Raw genomic sequence first — 18883 nt, 5'->3', positions numbered from 1 at the left:
TCTATCAACATTATCATAAACATCAACGACACCTTATACCAATTAATATCATCAATAACAATATCATCAGTACATCACATTTTGCACACACATACATATATAGTTCATGCTTGAGATTCACATTCCCCAGGTCTTCAGACAACACAAGTCTAATAAAAACAATAATGTCATTTATCAATAACGGACCTATCACACCCCATTAGTAGAAAACATTATTTTTCTTGAAAACTAGCATGCAACAAGGCGCTAAGCGAGAGGTCAAAATTAGTTATTTTGAAAATCCCAATGATCAAACCATGGGGACATGTCTTAGGAACTTATAGACAAAATATGAAGACGATCCAACAATTAAAGAATCTAGGATCACGATTTTACCGAAATAGGTTTAGGTAAAATTTAAAATCTCATAATTTCAACTTAGGTCAATAAAACTCCACATAACTCAACATCCACATCAAGAAAATCACACATGACTAATTCACACCATACCTCAACTCATTCAAGTCAATCATATAATTATATAACACGATAAATACAATTAAACATCGATTTATAGTTAGCAAAATTTCAGGACGTTACACAAATCAGTAGCTAATTAACTCAATTGAACATGTTGTAACATCCTTATTTATGGATATTAGTAATATATAAAATAGATACTTTTATGAGATAGTCTTTATATTTAATGGTAAAAGAAAAACCTCTAACATTGTTACTGATAGTTGTCTCATATTAGGAATTGATGAGAATAAGATAATAAGACCTAAATCAGGAGTTGAGGCCCAAGGTAGACCAAGGCCCGCAAAAGTCCACGCACACACATGTTATTTAAGAGGGAGAAAGAAAAAAAAAGAAAGAAAGAAGAAGTGTTAGAGAGAGGAAAAGAAGAGAAGTAGAGAAAGAGAAGAGGAAGAAGGATAAGGAACAAAGATATGGAGGCCCAAAGCCTAGAGCTCATTTTCACTTGTTCCCAGATGTGAGTGTTTTCCCTTTCCCTCAAGTATTTCATTGATAGTTTTCCTTGATCCTTTCTTTTTTCATTTTTGCACACTATGCATGGGGTTTAGGGAGGATGATGATTTTGAGTTATTTTGCTTAGATAAGGAGTTTTTATGTTGGGGTTTAGTGTTAGGAAGCATTAGGGATGATTATTTGTGTGTTTATTATGAGTTTGGAAGGTTGGATAGCCATTAATGGTGTTGAAAACTTGGATTCATGAGTTGCTTTAAACAAATTTTAGCGGCTAAGCCAAATTTTAGGAAGAAAAAAAGTCGAGAGAAATTTGGCTAAGCAATAGTTTGTGGCTAAGCAAATATAACTAACAATTAAATGCAATTACTAATAAATTCATGTTAGTAAATTAAATGCAATTAATATAATAAATTCATGTTACTAAATTAATTAATTAATAGATTGATGTTAATAATTTAATATAATAAATTAATAACTAATAAGTTAATTATCAATTAAATATTATACATAAATTAGTTTGATCAATTTATATTTTACGAATTGATATATATGAAAAATATATATAGAAGAATTATTAATACATTGCAATAGTATGAAGAATTGATAATCATGTTATATGAAAATATATTGATTTATATGAAAAAATAATACTAATAAATTAGTGTTTGATTGATAATCAATTGATGCATTGATTATATTTAATTTCAAAATTTATTATAATTTTTTTACAATCAAAATTTATTATAATAAATTATATTAACTATCACTTTAATAATTTAAACTTAATTCAATCAAATAATTTTTTTACCATTATATTTATTGTTCGTATGATCTCTCTCAGTCTCTCCCTCCTATTTTTCAGTAGTTTTATTTACATTCAAACAAAAATTATCCATAAAAAATTTAATTGGAATATACAATCAATATTTATTCTAATTGAACATGTATCTTAAATTCTGAATTGTCATAACTTTTAAAATTCTTATTATAATAAATCAAAATATCAATCGAGTAATATAATTATCAATTTAATATACTATGCTTAAATACGTAAATATTATTTATAAATATTTTTTATTTGCACTTATATTTTTAAGTAGAATTTTATTTGGACTTATATTTTAGTGTATTTTTATTTGAGTTTATATTTTATAGAGGAATTTTTAGATAATTTTGTTTGTAGTTCATCAAATTTATTTATTTAGAATTATTCATGGGCATTTTAATTGTATAGATTGTAGAATATTTGAATAACTTTAGTTGTAATAATTAAAATTATTTTTTCAAGAAAATATTAAAAATAAATAAAAATTACAATAAAAATGTTTGCTAAAATATTTTAAAACTATTTTATTTATACAAAAATAACCGTGGGTATTGGCAGATATTCCCAAACATTAAAAAGATCGACAAGTATTCACTTAACGGGTATCGTATAGATAACAAACGAACACCTAACGCTTACTTATCTGACGAGGAGGATAAAAAGTAATTATAAGTTACGTCTGTGTCTGTTTCACCCATTGTCATCTTTATACATAATCTCATATTTATTTCTTATAGACATAAAAATTCAGTAACATATTTATAATGTAAAACTATTTGAATATATATATATATATATATATATATATATATATATATATATATATATATATAATTTTTAAAAAATAACAAATCTTGAAGGAGGACATATTGACTTCTCGTACTTCAGAAACTTACTCAAATAAATTGTAATTAGTATATTGAGGCTAGACTATTTAAAGTTAGGTATGATAGTGCAAGTGTTGGTGAATCACAACTCACTCCTTTAGACCCTGCTGAAGAACAAAGATTTAGGAGTCGATCTTAGATTGTAGTTACGGGACCAAAGCGTAAAGGATGCCTTTATGGTACTGGAGATCCTGCTCATACTTACAAATGTGGAAATGACATCTTCATGTGGCATACGCAAGGATCTTTCAGTCGTGCTGAAGATGCTTCAGAGATTAACCGACTGAGAGAGGAGATGCGTCAATCAAAGGATGAAATGTGTGTTTTTCAGTCAGTTATCCTTCAGTTCTTACCTTCTGAAGCGCGGAACATTATTCATCATCAACAACAACCTCACCAGCACCAACACCAAGACCAACAGCAGGACCAACACCAACACCAGGCATATGACTAGCAGTAGATGACCAGCACGAACATGATGACCAACAGAGACACTCTCCTGATGACTACTTTGATTAGTGACTAAGTAACACAACATTACTATTGACAATCGACATTGAAGTCTTGCATTGCTTATCTTTTACATTTGTTTTCAATTTAACTTCATGATTTATTTGTCTATGTTTTAGATTTATTAATTTTACTATTTCTTAATTATAAGTATGGATTAAATTCAAAATTTTACGGTAAATAATAAAATTCATAACATAATTGCTAAATTGTATATCATAAATGATAAAAAATAAAAACAATTAAAATAATAAATTATTTATGAAATTAAATTTCTAAAGGATTTTTTGTCGAAAATAATCCATGAAAAATTTTCGACGGACAAATCCATCAGAAAATCCATAATAATTATTGTTACAAAGAGTTGTAAATATATATAAATTGTTGAAATAAATATGTAATTCTTCAATTATGCTTCACATGTCCCAAACATATGATAAAAAAAATTCAATTTTGCATTAGAAGTCTGCATGTAACTAAAAATAAGTGTTAGTATGCAATTCTCTACCTGAATCCTTCCTCCAACAAAAAACATCACCCTACTGAATAAAGATGATAATGCTTTTAAAATGGAGTGAGATTGTATAAAAAATATAAGCAATTTTACTATATATATGAAATAGAAAATATTGTATGAGATTTTAAAAAACATGATGAAAACGTAGATGAAATCAATAATAAAAAAACACAGATTAATGTATATAGAACACGAATTAAACTCATTTACAAAATATAAACCAAACCTAACCATGGAAATGGAAAGAAAAGAAATTCACCTAAATTGGAAGTAATGCAATATTTTTTTACAAACACAATTAAAAAAAAGGAAAAAGGGAAGAAAATGGGATAGATAACACAAAAAAAAAAATCAAATTCATCAGAAAAATATTTACTTGTACCTAAGATTTTGCTAAGGTTAAAATTGTGTGCTAATGAAAGAGAGAAAAGGAGGCACCATGAGAGATAGTACAAAAATCTAGCATGAAAGGTTTTTATTAAAAAGGAAATGGTGCAAAACCCAAAAGCTACCGTAATCACTATTTATATTTATATTAGGTTACAATGGAGAAACATGAATTATAATTGGAGAACCAGGTATTAATGTTCATTTTTTTTTAAAAATGCAATGTAGAATAGAAGATTGAAATAATGTAGTAAAAAAAAGGCATTTACCTTATAATTTAAGGATTTTAATCATATTAGTAGTTATAATAAATTTATTTTTGCATAGTGAAATATGTTTTTTTTAAAACTTAATATTTTCTCTCTTTTTCGTTTGATATTTTAAAAAAATGTGCATGAGTAATAACAAAGTATTTAATGTTATTTCTTAATATCAAAATTAACATTTATTTAAATTTGTAAAATAAAAAACATGTATAAAAATGTCAAAATTAATTTTTAATTATCAAAATAGAAACTCAGGTATCCCCCTCAACTGCTCACGCTACTTCTTTTTGGTACAGACTCACCTTACTTTTAAATCATGAAATCTAATTTATATTGGTTATTTTTTTTAATTATATAAATTTGATTAAATTCCAAAACTGTCCCTAAATAAATGAATTGAAATGAAAGAAGTGATTGTTTTATCGTCTAACATATTTTGGTGTAGGTCGTTAACACACTCCAATTAAAATTGAAGTATTATATATATATATTAAATTATATATTTTGATATTTATTTTTGGCACATATTTAAAATATATATGAATAGATAAAGTTATTAAATTTCAATTAAATATTTAGAAGTGTATTAAGTCTATTTAAATTTATTATGATTTATTCTTTCTTCAAATAATGATGCAATACCTATATTAAAAGTATAAATAAAAGAACGATGTAAATATATTAATTTTTGTAATTGTGGATATTATTTTAATGTGTACTTGATTTTTGTCTGTTTATAATAAATATTTTTAAATTTATTTATCTTAAAATTTAAAATTTATTTAAATTTTATAATTTCTAAAAATATATTTACCTGTTAATCATTTTTAAATGATATTTTATTTATTTTGAAGGTAAAATTTTTAGTTATGTTATATTGTTAAAATATTGAGTTGGTTAATCTCATCATGTCATAAATTGTATCATTCAGATCATGCAATTAGATTTATCTATTATTATTATTATTATGACTTTAATTTCATTACTTTTACTTTATAATGCTATTTATTTATAAGAATTATTATATGATTCAAACTTTATATCTTATAAAATAATTATAATAAGGATTATTTGTATATAAAAAATCTTAATCATACTTTTTATATGTTATTGTTTTTATCTTATTTCTTTTGTAGTAACTATTTATCTATTTTTAGTGAATTCAAAAAGATGATGTTATTAATAACTACATTATTATTATTATAAAAAACACAGACGTTCGCGTCAATGTGTCTCCATTCCTATTTTTTGTATTATGTGTTTCGTGTTAAAATTTGTTCAAATCAAAATACTATAATTTTTAACACTAATTATATAAAATACAAAACTATGTAAAAAAAATTTAAAGAATTAAATTTTATATTACTACAACATATTACTATCATAGTTGTTATTATGTATTGATGTGTATATTAATTTATTGAATAATTTATTTTGTACTTGATGAATGTTTATGTGTGAGTTTTTTTTCCGGTGTTATTTTTCGTTTATTAAGTTTTTTCTTTCTTAATATAGGTTTATCTCTACACATTTTTTGTTTGTTTGGGTAAGAGTTAAATTTGATATTTTACAATAATTTCTCTTTTTATATATTAAACTATATATTAACATATGTTAGTTTTAGTTTGAAAATTAAGAAGGCAAGAATAAAATGATAAAGATAATAAAGATACTCACACACAATTAATGTGAAATAGAGACAAAATTATTCTCATGCAAACCTCGGAACTAATAATGAGAATTCATTTACCTTTATCATTTTTGTGAATGAGTTTCCATGTCTGTTGGTGATATTTCCATGGGAGAAATGAAAAGTTAGAATAAGAAGAAACAATAAAAGAAAACTTTAATTTAAAATTTAAAATTAATAAAAAAAAGAAGAATAAGAAGAAAGCAACTCTATATACTTGTTTATATTAGATCGGAAAAATCTATTATAGATAACTACTACTTTATACACATTTTAAATTTTAAATTCTGCTAAAAAGTGCATATCAATAGGATAATTTAGAGGAAAAAGAAAGGCAACACAAAATGAAAAACACACTAAATTTACAATAAAGTGGGAAACAATAGGAGAGTGAGTGAACACAAATATTGATTCCTTTTTCATAATTCAACCTTTTGTTTCTATGCATGCAGAAAAAATAGTAAATCAAAATATAATTATGCATATGCAAAAGTGAGATTGGAAGAAAAATATGGGAACGGACATGCTAAAAATCATACAATAATGAGATCAAGTACCTACCATACTTAACCCAACCATACAAAAAAATAATCAAACCAAATAAAAATACTTTAAAGAAGCATGTACTCCACACTGGACAAAAATGCTTTCAAAAACAAATAACGAAAAAATAACAAAAGGTTGGTGAGAACATCTATATTGGAAAACTAATCCTTTAGGTTCAATGTTCATGAGTCTAGATTCCAACATCAACAAAATAATGTAACATTTTCTTGCTTCACAATTCCATCTCTAGAAGTTTCACCATCATTATTTTCTTCCTGCAGAAACCTTCCTCTTTTTGTTCCCGTTCTCATCGAATTCTTCAGTGAAAAGTCTTCTTCTTTTTCCCCCGATGTGCGATAAATTGAAATTAGATAATTTAGATTGGACTTTATGTATCCTTGGGTGAGTGAAAATTGCAAGACAAAAAGTATAGCGAAGATTATTGAAAAACGAAATGAAAAAGGCAAATACATACCCAGTCCAATTACAATTTAGCCCTTAATCGTTAATTATTTACTTATTAGTCCCTACATGAGTCACATGCCTCTCACATGAGACATTAATTCTTACATTCTCCCACTTGGCTCATGTGACATTAATAAACATTATGGACTAAATAAATAAATAGATTAACTAACATAATGCACATTAAAAATGACTAAATTATTTTGTACATTGGGTACATCATAATTTCATGATTAAGAATAGGAACCAATTTGATTCATGGTGGTTGTACATCATCTAATCGACATAGTCCCTTTCATGTACTATAAATTAGTCTTCTCCTTAATATGACCATTAGTTAGGAGTACATAATTGGTCCAACATAATGTCTTCATTCAAGACAAAACCTGTTAACATTACTTTAACACAAACATGCATGCAAACATAGAAAACAGGTAATCAGAAACATATCATAATTGAGCTCAGAGTGTCACTAAAAATACATAAGATAAATTACACTTAATGATCATCAATAACAATAATGCCCATACTTTCAACATGTTCTATAATGTCTTGGGCGGTAATCCCTTATTCAAAGGGTCAACTATCATAAGGTTTGTGCTAATATGTTCTATTGACACTCTTTGTTTCTGAACTTCTTCCTTCACGACAAAGTACCTCAATTCATTTTTCCTTCACGACAAAGTACCTCAATTCATATGCTTAGCACCCTTAGAGTACTTGTCGTTCTTACAAAAATATTGCTACGGAGTTATCACAATACATTTTCAGCGGCCTAGCAATACTGTTGACAATTCCAAGCCCTGAAATAAAGTTCCGCAGCCAATTAGCCTGAATTGTAGCCTCAAAACATACTACAAATTCAGCTCTCAGATGCAACAACAACTGATGCATACAAAATTACTTTCATTTGTTTTCGTTCTATATCATTTCTAGGACATTGTTTGAGACTAACTCTGTCTCATTTCTAAATTAGAATAGGCGATGTTAAACACCTTTCCATCTTGAATCTCTCTAGCACTTTATCGATATATATACTTTCTGAGATAAGCCTAACAATCCTTGTGATCTATTATGGAATATTTCTATCCCTATCACATAACTTACCTCACCTATATCTTTCACTTCAAAGTTTCTAGAGAGAAATTTCTTAGTCTCATGAAGAAGACCAAGATCGTTTGCTGCAAGCAAGATATCATCAATATACAGAATTAGAAAATAACCTTACTCCTACTGACCTTCAGATACATACACTGATAAATAATATTTTCCTTAAATATAAAGGAAATAATGGTATCATTAAACCTCAAATACCATTGGCGGGAAGCTTGCTTTAAGACTGTATATTGATTTCTTTAGTATGCACACCATGTGTTCATTTCCTTCAACTGAGAACCCCATTGGTTGGTCCATACAAACATTCTCCTCTAAATCTCCATTCAGAAAGACGATTTTCACATCTATTTGATGTAGCTCCAAGTCATAATGGGCTACTAATGTCATGATAATCCTGAAAGAATCCTTTCGTAAGACCAGTAAAATGTCTCTTTATAATCAATGTCATCTTTCTAAGTAAATTCCTTAGCAACAAGTCTAGTCTTGTAACATTCAAGGTTGCCATGAGAGTCACGTTTAGTCTTGAAGACCCACTTACAACCAACTCTCTTACAACCCTTTGGTAATTCTACAAGGTCCTAAACACCATTATGTTCCATGGAATTTATCTCTTCTTTCATGGCATTTGACCACTTCTCAAAATTATCACAATTTATAGCTTGTGAAAACGAAACTGGATCATTATCATTAATGCTTAAGTTTGTTTCTGTTTCATGTAAGTATACTGCATAGTCATTCGAAATAGCTGGTCTTCTTTCTCTTTGAGACCTCTTTTTTTTTGGGAAAAATGTAAATTATATTAAACCCAAAATGATACAATAATAAACGGGGCATACCCCGCAGTTAAAGAAAATCAAAAGCCTCCCTAATACAAGAAGACCTATATCAAGATGCTAAAACAAAAGCAACAGGTGCGCTTGTCTATACATAAGAAACTTAATCTTGTTAATAACCTCTATTACAGAAAATTGATAATCTTCAAAAATCAGCTTGTTTCTAGACAGCCAGATGCAGTAGACTATAATTGCTATAGCCAGACAACATAATTTTCCTTGAACACCTGATGTGGATCTGCCCTTAATTAAAGAGTCAGTAATGCGCTGTAAAGAAGTGAAACGCCTGCGGAAAGGAGCCAAATCACGAATGTGAGCCCAAACTTGGAGAGATTTCCTGCAAGAAAAGAACAAATGAGCATTTGACTCAGCCTCATTTGAGCATAAAGGGCAGAGGGAACCCTTGTTCAAAAAAGCAACTTTGTCAAGAGTAAGCAGCCGGTTCCTTTTAGCAAGCCACAGAATGAAGGACATCTTAGGGGAGATTGCTGGGTTCCATATAACAGAACACCAACTAATAGTAGGCTTGACACCTCTAATGTATTCATAGACTTTGCCAACAAACAATTGTTCATTGGTGCTCCAAGATTGAATTCTCTTTTTGGCCTCTTCCGTACTTAGCTCTTTGGAGATAATAAAGTCCCTTATTTGAATGATTTTCTTTATCAAAACTGAATCTGATGAAGAAGTATTGTAATTCCACACATCGCTCCCTCTGAAATAGTAATGGTGAACCCACCGAACCCATAGAGAATCTTTCTTACAATGAAAGTCCCACAGGATACGGGAAAGAAGCGCAAGGTTCCAGTCCTTGAGATTAAAAAGGCCTAAACCCCCTTCTTTTTTCGGAGAACAAACTACTGACCAAGCAACCAAGGGCTTGTTTTTGCCAATATCCGCTTTGCCCCACAGAAAATTACGGCATGAAGCGTTGATCCGGTCCAGAACAGATTGCGACAAAGGAAAAATCCCCATCTAGAAATTCACAATTCCTTGAATAACTGCTCTGATCAACTCTAACTTACCTGCATAAGATAAAGACTTCTTGCTCCATCCCTGAATCATGCCAGTAATCTTGGAAAGCAAGGGAGCATAATGACATACATTTAATCTAGATGATAAAAGGGGAACACCCAAGTATCTAAAAGGGAAGTCACCCAAGCTAAATCCTGTAAGCTGCTGAATATAAGAAAACTCATGAGGCCTAATACCGGCTGAGTATATGGAAGACTTATCAGAGCCGATGGAAAGCCCTGAAACCCTACAGAAGTGCTGAAGCTTGGCAAACATAGTTGACACAGAAGGGATATCTCCTCTAGATAGAAGCATAATATCATCTGCAAAAGTCAAATGAGATAGCTGAATACTTGCACAGTTGGGATGGAATTTAAAATTGACATCATCCTTGAGGCTGCTCATATCTCTGGAAAAGTACTCCAAACAGAGCACAAACAGATAAGGGGAGAGAGGATCCCCTTGTCTAAGACCCCGCTGCCCTTTGAAGTGACCATAAATGGATCCATTGACTACCACACTAAAGGAAGTGGAAGAAACACATTCCATGATCCAAGTACAGAACTGGGCTGGGAAGCCAATGGACTTAAGCATCCAATCCAAGAATTCCCAAGAAATGGAATCATAAGCTTTATGCAAGTCAATTTTCAGGAGGCATCTCGGAGAGGATCTTTTCCGGGCATATTTGCACAAAATCTCTTGAACTAGGAAGATGTTGTCCATCATCTTTCTGTTCTTAATGAAAGCAGTTTGAGTTTCCCCAATAATAGTCTCAAGCACTGGGGCTATGCGGTTGGCCAGAATTTTAGATACAATCTTGTATAACAAATTACAGCAAGATATGGGTCTAAAATGGTTAACCTGGGAGGCCTGATCATGCTTAGGAATAAGCGCAATAATAACATGGTTAAGCTGCTTTAGAATTTTTCCAGTTGTAAAGAATTCATTAACCGCTGCAAAGATATCATCACCAATGATGTTCCAAGCCTTCTTGAAGAATAAAACATTGAAACCATCTGGCCCAGGAGCTTTATTGTTATCCATCACAGCAATAACGTTCCAAACCTCTTGCTTAGAAGTAGGACAAAGTAAGGTCGGAAAGCAATCGGTGGGAACCTTAGGACCCCTGTTGCAGATCGAAATGGAAGGAGTTTGGGTCAGCTCATGAGCACTAAACAAATTCCTAAAGTGATTCACAAAAGCAAGGGCAATTTCATCTTGGGAGGAAGTGTTATGCCCATCCTCTAGCCTTATGGCAGCAATAAACCGGTTGTGTTTGTTGCGCTTGATTAAAGCATGAAAGAATTTGGAGCATTTATCAGCCTGCAGGAGATATTTGTTTTTGATGAGCTTAGCAAATTTCATAGACTCCGCTTTTCTAAGCATAATGGTCTGCCCTCTAGTGCGGTTTGCCAGAGCAAGAAGGGAAGGATCCTGAGGATTTTGCTTTAGAGAATTAAGCACACGGTTATATTCAGCCTCAACTAGCTCTACTCGGTTGGAGATGTTGCTGAACTCCTGCTTAAAAAGATTCTTCAAGGGAGCTTTAAGAGCTTTCAATTTCTTACAGACCTTGAACATGCTACAGCCATGAATATTTTGCTTCCAGCCATCTGCAACAATTTTTAAGAAATTTGGATGATCCATAATAGCATTGTTGAATTTAAATGGAGAATTACCTCTAGGCACTACCAACTCAGTGGTGACAACTAGAGGAGTATGGTTTGAAATAGAAATAAACTCCATAACTTCACAAGCAAAATTTCCAAAGGAATTGAACCAGGCCTGGTTGCATAAAGCTCTGTCCAGTTTGCTCCACACCTTGCCATTAGTCCACGTGTACAAGGGGCCATGAGTGTTGATGCTCCCCAACCCCAGGTCAGAATAGCAATCAACAAAATCTTGCAACTCATAAGCATTGGGCTCAGCTCCATTGAAACGGTCGGTGGGAGACAAAATGGAGTTGAAGTCACCAATGAGGAGCCAGGGGCAATTCATATTAGCATTGATACTATTCAGATTTATCCAAAGAGATCTTCTTGCCATAATGGAGTGAAGACCATAGATGAATGAAACCTGAAAGCGCTTGGCAGTGGTTTTACAATCAATAGCACAATGAATCAATTGGGCATTTGACTCCAAAACAGAAAGATGAATCTTATCCTGCTTCCAGAGGATAAGAATTCTGCCAGCATTATGAGAAGCGAAGTTATGGGTGAAGTGCCAGTCACCAAACTTTCTTCTCATGATTTCCTCAACTAAAGCCTTATTCAACTTTGTTTCCAACACAGCCATGACGTTAATTTCCTTGCAGCGAAGGAAGCTCTGCATCGCATGATGCTTTAGAGGCAAATTAAAGCCTCTGATGTTCCAAGAGGCAATAATCATGGATTCGGACGGGAGGAAGCCTCCTCGACCCTAGTTACAACTTTATGATTTCTTCCTCTTTGGACATCAGCTTGCATATCCTCAATACGGGTTGTCTTTATGAGTGACACTTTTTTACCTTTTTACTGGTGTTTTGTTTTCACCTGAACAAACCCTTCTTCTATAGGATCATCCAACTCAGTGTTCCCTGTTTCTTTGAGGTCAGAAGAATTCTGAAGGACAGGAACATGATTTGCAACCAGAACATGTTTTCTGTGAGGAGGGACAGACATATTAGTCTGGACATTCTTTGGATTATCAGAGGGGCCTGCTGTATTGGTATGTGGGGGCATTGCTGAATCACCCACTTGTGGATGATCCAAGGTGGGGTAGGCTGTGATGAGAACATGCTTATTTGCAGTGACAGTTTTACAATTAGTGAGGCGGTGCCCAATCATCTTGCAGTGAGTGCAAAAAGAAGGTCTATTTTCATACTCAATCTTTTGCACAAAAGTCTTCCCTGTAGGAAGTCTAAATCGCACTTCATCGATGAGCTCCAAAGAAGCATCAACCTCAACTAAAGCTCTAGCAAAAGAAACAGACCCCTTAGAAGCAGTAAGATGGTCAGATCGAATGGGCGAACCAATCTTGGACAGGATTTTCCCTAAGGCTAGAGGATTCCAAAGCTCCAGAGGTAGATTTCTGAGTTTAACCCAGACAGGGATCTTGTTGAGCTCCTCATTGCCAAAGTTAAAGAATGCAGGCATAACCTTCAGCAGTAGGGGTCTTTGAAATATGAAGTAAGGACCTGCAGAGAGGACTTGGTTCAGATCGTCCTCAAACTCAAATTTAAACACCAGCCAACCATTTTCATGAGTTGAGTATGAAAACTTGACTCCCCATTTTTGGCAACAATCCAGCAGAGCTTTCTTTCCTGGGAATCGACCAGCCACATAGCCAATAAGGCTATGTCCCCAAGCCTCTTCCAGGGGTTGCAAATCCGTTTCTTCCAACAACACTTCATCATCAGAGGGTGGAGGGGAGAACTTCATTCCAAAACCTTTGGAAGGACTTCTGTTATCTTTGAATAGATTGACCCAAGGAGTGGGAGCCTTATTGTCGTCTAGCTGCGGTGATGACTTAGAGCCACACGAGTGAGATGAATCATTATTAGTGGTTGAATCATTGTCCCCTAAGGTGCAAGAAACCTCTGGGGAAGATTCAGATTCAGCACTGCATTCCGACAAATTATCAAACACTTGGTGTGCGACATCATCAGTTTTTGCAGAACTTGTCCCTGCCTTTTTTACAAGCACCTTGCCTACAAGATTATCCTGTGAAGCAGTATAAGCATTCTGATTTGCTTGGACAACATCCAAGCAACCAGCCAGACCAGAAGTAGCAGATATTTGGGATTTACCTGAACCTGAGGTAGTACCCTTCACCATAATTTGCTTTGCAGCTGAGTGCGATTGACGACCCTTGTTCTTCCCCATCAACAGCAGTTCAAACTGGAAACTATTTCATAGCCCAAGATGAGAAAAAGTGGCAGGGCACGCGATTGGGAAAAACAAGGAAAAACTTTAAAGACCGAGGCAGTTAGAACTCCCTAGGATCGAAGAAGGAACCCCAACGTTTGTAGAGAGCAAAAACCCACTCCGTCGGTGGCCAAGCCACTGGGCAACACCCAAGGATGGAAGGAACCTAGGTTATGCTTTCTTTTCCGCAGAGAAACCAAGCTTCAATGCTACTTCTTGTGGTTCTTCCATAATAGGTTCATTATGCATCATGGGTTCATTATTGTGTTGCTACTCTTCATTAATTTTGTAACAACAATTAAAAAGAGCAATCACCTTACTGCTAGAGGCCCAAGCTAAAATGACTTGCACTCTAACTTTTTTAATTTCCACTTCTCGTGGAACTGTACTCCCACTGATTTCACCGTTTTCAATGAACCTTGCATTTTCAGTTTCGACAATTCTCATACTATGATTAGGACAATAAAACATATACCCCTTTGACTTTTCTAGATAACCAATGAAATATCCACTGATTGTTCTTGCATCCAATTTTCTTTCTTGCAGATTATAAATTCTTATTTCTGTCTAGCAACCCAAATATGCAGATGCCTTATACTAGGTGTCTTATTTGTCCACAGTTCAAAAAATGTCTTTGGAACTGCCTTACTAGGAACCCTATTCAACAAATACATGGCAGTTTTCAAGGCATACATCCACAAAAATACGGGTAAAGTCTAATTGATTAACATACTCCTAACCATATCCATTAAAGTTCTGTTACGCCTTTCTGATACACCATTTTGTTGTGGTGTACTGGGAATTGTGTATTGCACACAAATGCACGTTTCTGAACAAGCTTAGCAAATGGACCTGGGTGTTGCCCAGTTTCATCATATCTTCCGTAATACTTATCACCTCTATCATATCTAATAATTTTCACATTTATGTCTAATTGCCATTTTACTTCATTGTAGTAAATTTCTAAGGCATCCGTTGCCTAAGAAATCTCGGGTAGTAAGCAGACATAACCGTAACGTGAATAATCATCAATAATGGTGATAAAGTATCATTCCTTTCCAAAAGAACTAACATCAAAAGGTCCACAAATATCAGTATGCACAATTTCAAGAAGCTGAGTGCTTCTTGTAGCTCTTTTCTTTGTACGTTTTGCTTGTTTTTCCCTTAATACAACCCACACAAATATTTAGATCCATAAAATCTAGATAACGAAGAATTTCATTTTTTATTAATCTTTCCATCCTTTCTCTAGAAATGTGACCTAAACGTTTATGCCACAAGAAAGCAGATCATTCATTCACTAAACTACGCTTAGTGCCAAGATTATGATGCAGAGTTGAAACAATTTCAGCATACAAACTGTCTATTTCCAATTTATATAAATCATCACAAGAATACCAGTACCAATGAGATGATTATACTTAAATAAATTGAAACATCCATTACCAAAATTAAAAGAGTATGCAGTAACATCAAGTTTAGATAATGAAACTAAATTCCTAGATAAACTAGGTACATAAGGAGTTTCCAATAAATCTAAACGATGTCCAGTGTCGAGTTTTAAACAATAAGTCTCAAATGTTTCCACTGGAGTTTTCACTCCATTCCCTATGAAAAACGAACTTCTCATTTGGGCTTATGGTTTGAATTGTAAGGAATCTCTGCATAATGTTAGAAACATGAGTCATACATCCAGAATTAATCCATCATGTATCATGGGAAACTACAGTTAAGTTTGATTCAAAACATACATGAGCATTAAGCCCACTTTTTTTTTCGAACCAAGACTTACACTTTAGGCAATCCTTTTGAAAATGTCTTAATTTCACAAAATTGACAATTATTGCCCTTTGATACCTTTCTTCTGGATTTGCAAAGAGTTGTCATTGTTCTTTAATGACCCTTTGCCTTTATCATGCTTCTTCATAATGGACTAAGTGACTTCCTTGATTCTTAAGCCTCGTTTCTTCCTGAACTAACATAGTGTTCAATTCATGCACATTCCATTTATCTTTCATGGTATTATAGTTCATTTAGAACAGGCCAAACTCAGACGATAATGAGTTTAGAATAAACTGAACAAGAAAGTTCACATCCACAACCATTATACTCCCAAGGTCTTAAGTCTTGCTGCAATGTTTGTCATCTCAATGACATGTTCATACATAGAACGTGAACCATCAAACTTCATGGTGGTCAATGTACTCATTAATGTCCCAACAACAGACTTATCAGCTGTTTGAGAATACTCTCCCACTAATCCCATAAACTTTTTAGCACTTTCGATTTTAGGGAGAGTTGTCTTGATACTGTCTGCAACAGTCATTCTCATCAACATTAGGTTGAGTCTGTTAGATCTTTCCCAAGTTTTATAATGAACTTTCTCTTCATTGCTACTAACATCAATAATAGTAACAAACTTCTCTTCCAACATAGTAAGATCATGATCCAAAACACTAAGGTGAAATTGGACTTGCTCATTTCTGTCAGAGAAGTTAAGCCCATTAAAATTGGTACAGATGATGCATAAGAATCCAATGAATTCAAAACATGTATTACATAATAAAATTCACATAAGTGTTTTGAGACATAAAATACATGTCATACATATGATTCATTCAGATAACGGATAATGTATATTGATGTTCTCCTTTGGGTGATACACCAATATACAACATACAAACATAATGATGCTAATAAAATTTTAACATTATTTGGCAATTAAATATGTACTAGTATATATTTCCTTTGGGTATATAAATAAAATTAATGATACACACAAATTGTCTACAATTATATTCATTAGTTATAAGAACAACTAATCAACCTTTGGGCGATCCATAAATGCCTTATAACAATGAATTTCAATTACCCATAAACCAATAACCATATAATTTAGCATCCATTATTCTATGAGTAATCAAAATAATCATTAATTTTGGAATTAAATAACCTTACAAATTTGGCCACTTTGGTGACTAACAAATTCAACATACATTTAATTCCAACCAAATATGTATGGCCTGCACATACTTATTGCTATTAACAATTTATAGCCATTCTATTAATTTCATTCCAGACCATAAAATAATATTTGCATTTATTTGTGTTTTTGCATTCTAACACGTTTAAGCAAATATGTAGCATATACATATATTTGCTGCTACCAATAATTGCAAAACATCCACATTAATTTAATTACAGAACATAAATTTTCAATCCTTTAATCATGTTCAACAATAATTTTTCGGGAAAAAAAGATCAAGTGGGATTGGAAATAGCAAACATAAGGTTGCAAATAGCAATTTCCAAAATTTCATATTCTTCCTACGACAAATGTACCTGCGCAGCTTTTCAAAATTGAAATTGAATCTTTATGTTTAGTCACGCTTCCTTTCTTTCACCATTAGAAGTAAAAACTTTCTCCAAATTTAATATATACATGTCATGCAGCTTTCTCTCCCATAATCATAAGTTTTCAAATAATCTTTCTCCAAAAATTGGTATTCAACAATAATAAAAATATTGCCAATAAAACAATACATGCAGCGGAAAATAAAATTCCTAAATTTCATAATTAGGGTTTATGCATAATTGAAAGAAATTAAATTATCCCTAAATTTCATAATTAGGGTTCATGTATAATTGAGAGAAATTAAATCATTCTTGGAGAATCATAAATTTCATAACACATGCTTTGATACCACATGTAAAAATTCTGAAGGGGTTTCCTAGACTATCAATGATAGGAAACAACAGGATCTTGAAACGTATGGTTCTCAGAAACAATCAATAAACAACAATAGATAATGATGTGTACCTTTCTCCATGGGAAGACTTGTACCTTTCTCCATAGGAACTTCTCTCTGGTGCACTTTGATTTCCTTGAAAGAGGAGAGAAATAATATTTCACTTCCTTAGGTCTTTCTTTTCTGCCTCTCTCCGTTCGTGATGGCTATGGATGAGAGAGAACACTTTCTGGTCAGGAAGGGGACCTTATTTCACATTAGTGGGTATTAACCCCCTTTTATAACCACTACTCCCATCAAGTAGCAGTTAGTTCTAGAAACTTCTCCTATTAATCCCAATTACAATTTAGCCCTTAATCATTAATTATTTACTTATTAGTCCCTACATGAGTCACATGTCTCTCACATGAGACATTAATTCTTACAAATTATACATATCCAAATAAAGTTGTCAGAAGAAGGTAAAAAAGAAGAAGAAGAAGGAATAGCACATTCACGACCTTATTATAGTCTTTGCAAGTTATTCACTGCATCAAAAGGAAAAATTAGAAAAGAATAGCACGAAGGAGTGATTAGCCTTTGCTTGAAGGAGTGAATAAAAGAAAAGTTTGAGGAAGTAGGTGGTATATATGGGGAGATAGAAGAATGGAAAAGAAGAGAGAAAGAAAGAGGATAGGAAATTGAGAGTGAGAGCAGTTTAGAAACAGTTATAGATTTAAGTAAGAAAATATGTAATTAACAAAGGGCATAAGGAGGTTAATAAAAAATGGAGGCCAAAGTGGTTAAAAAAATGGGATATATTTCCTTTATGTATTGTTATAAATATACTTTACAACTATTTTATATTTATGATATTGAATGAGTATTTATTATTTTTTAAGATGTTATATTTATTCTTTAAAATCATTAAAACTATATAATGTCCTATAATTGAACGTCATGAAAGGGCATTGCTTCTGTATTATTATTATTATTATTATTATTATTATTATTATTATTATTATTATTATTATTATTATTATTATTATTATTATTATTATTATTATTATTATTATTATTATTATTATTATTATTATTATTATTATTATTATTATTATTATTATTATTATTATTATTATTATTATTATTATTATTATTATTATTATTATTATTATTATTATTATTATTATTATTATTATTATTATTATTATTATTATTATT

Source organism: Glycine max, chromosome 1 (genome assembly GCF_000004515.6).
Source record: "Glycine max cultivar Williams 82 chromosome 1, Glycine_max_v4.0, whole genome shotgun sequence".
NCBI classification, from domain to species: domain Eukaryota; kingdom Viridiplantae; phylum Streptophyta; class Magnoliopsida; order Fabales; family Fabaceae; genus Glycine; species Glycine max.
This window is presented reverse-complemented; position numbering follows the sequence as displayed.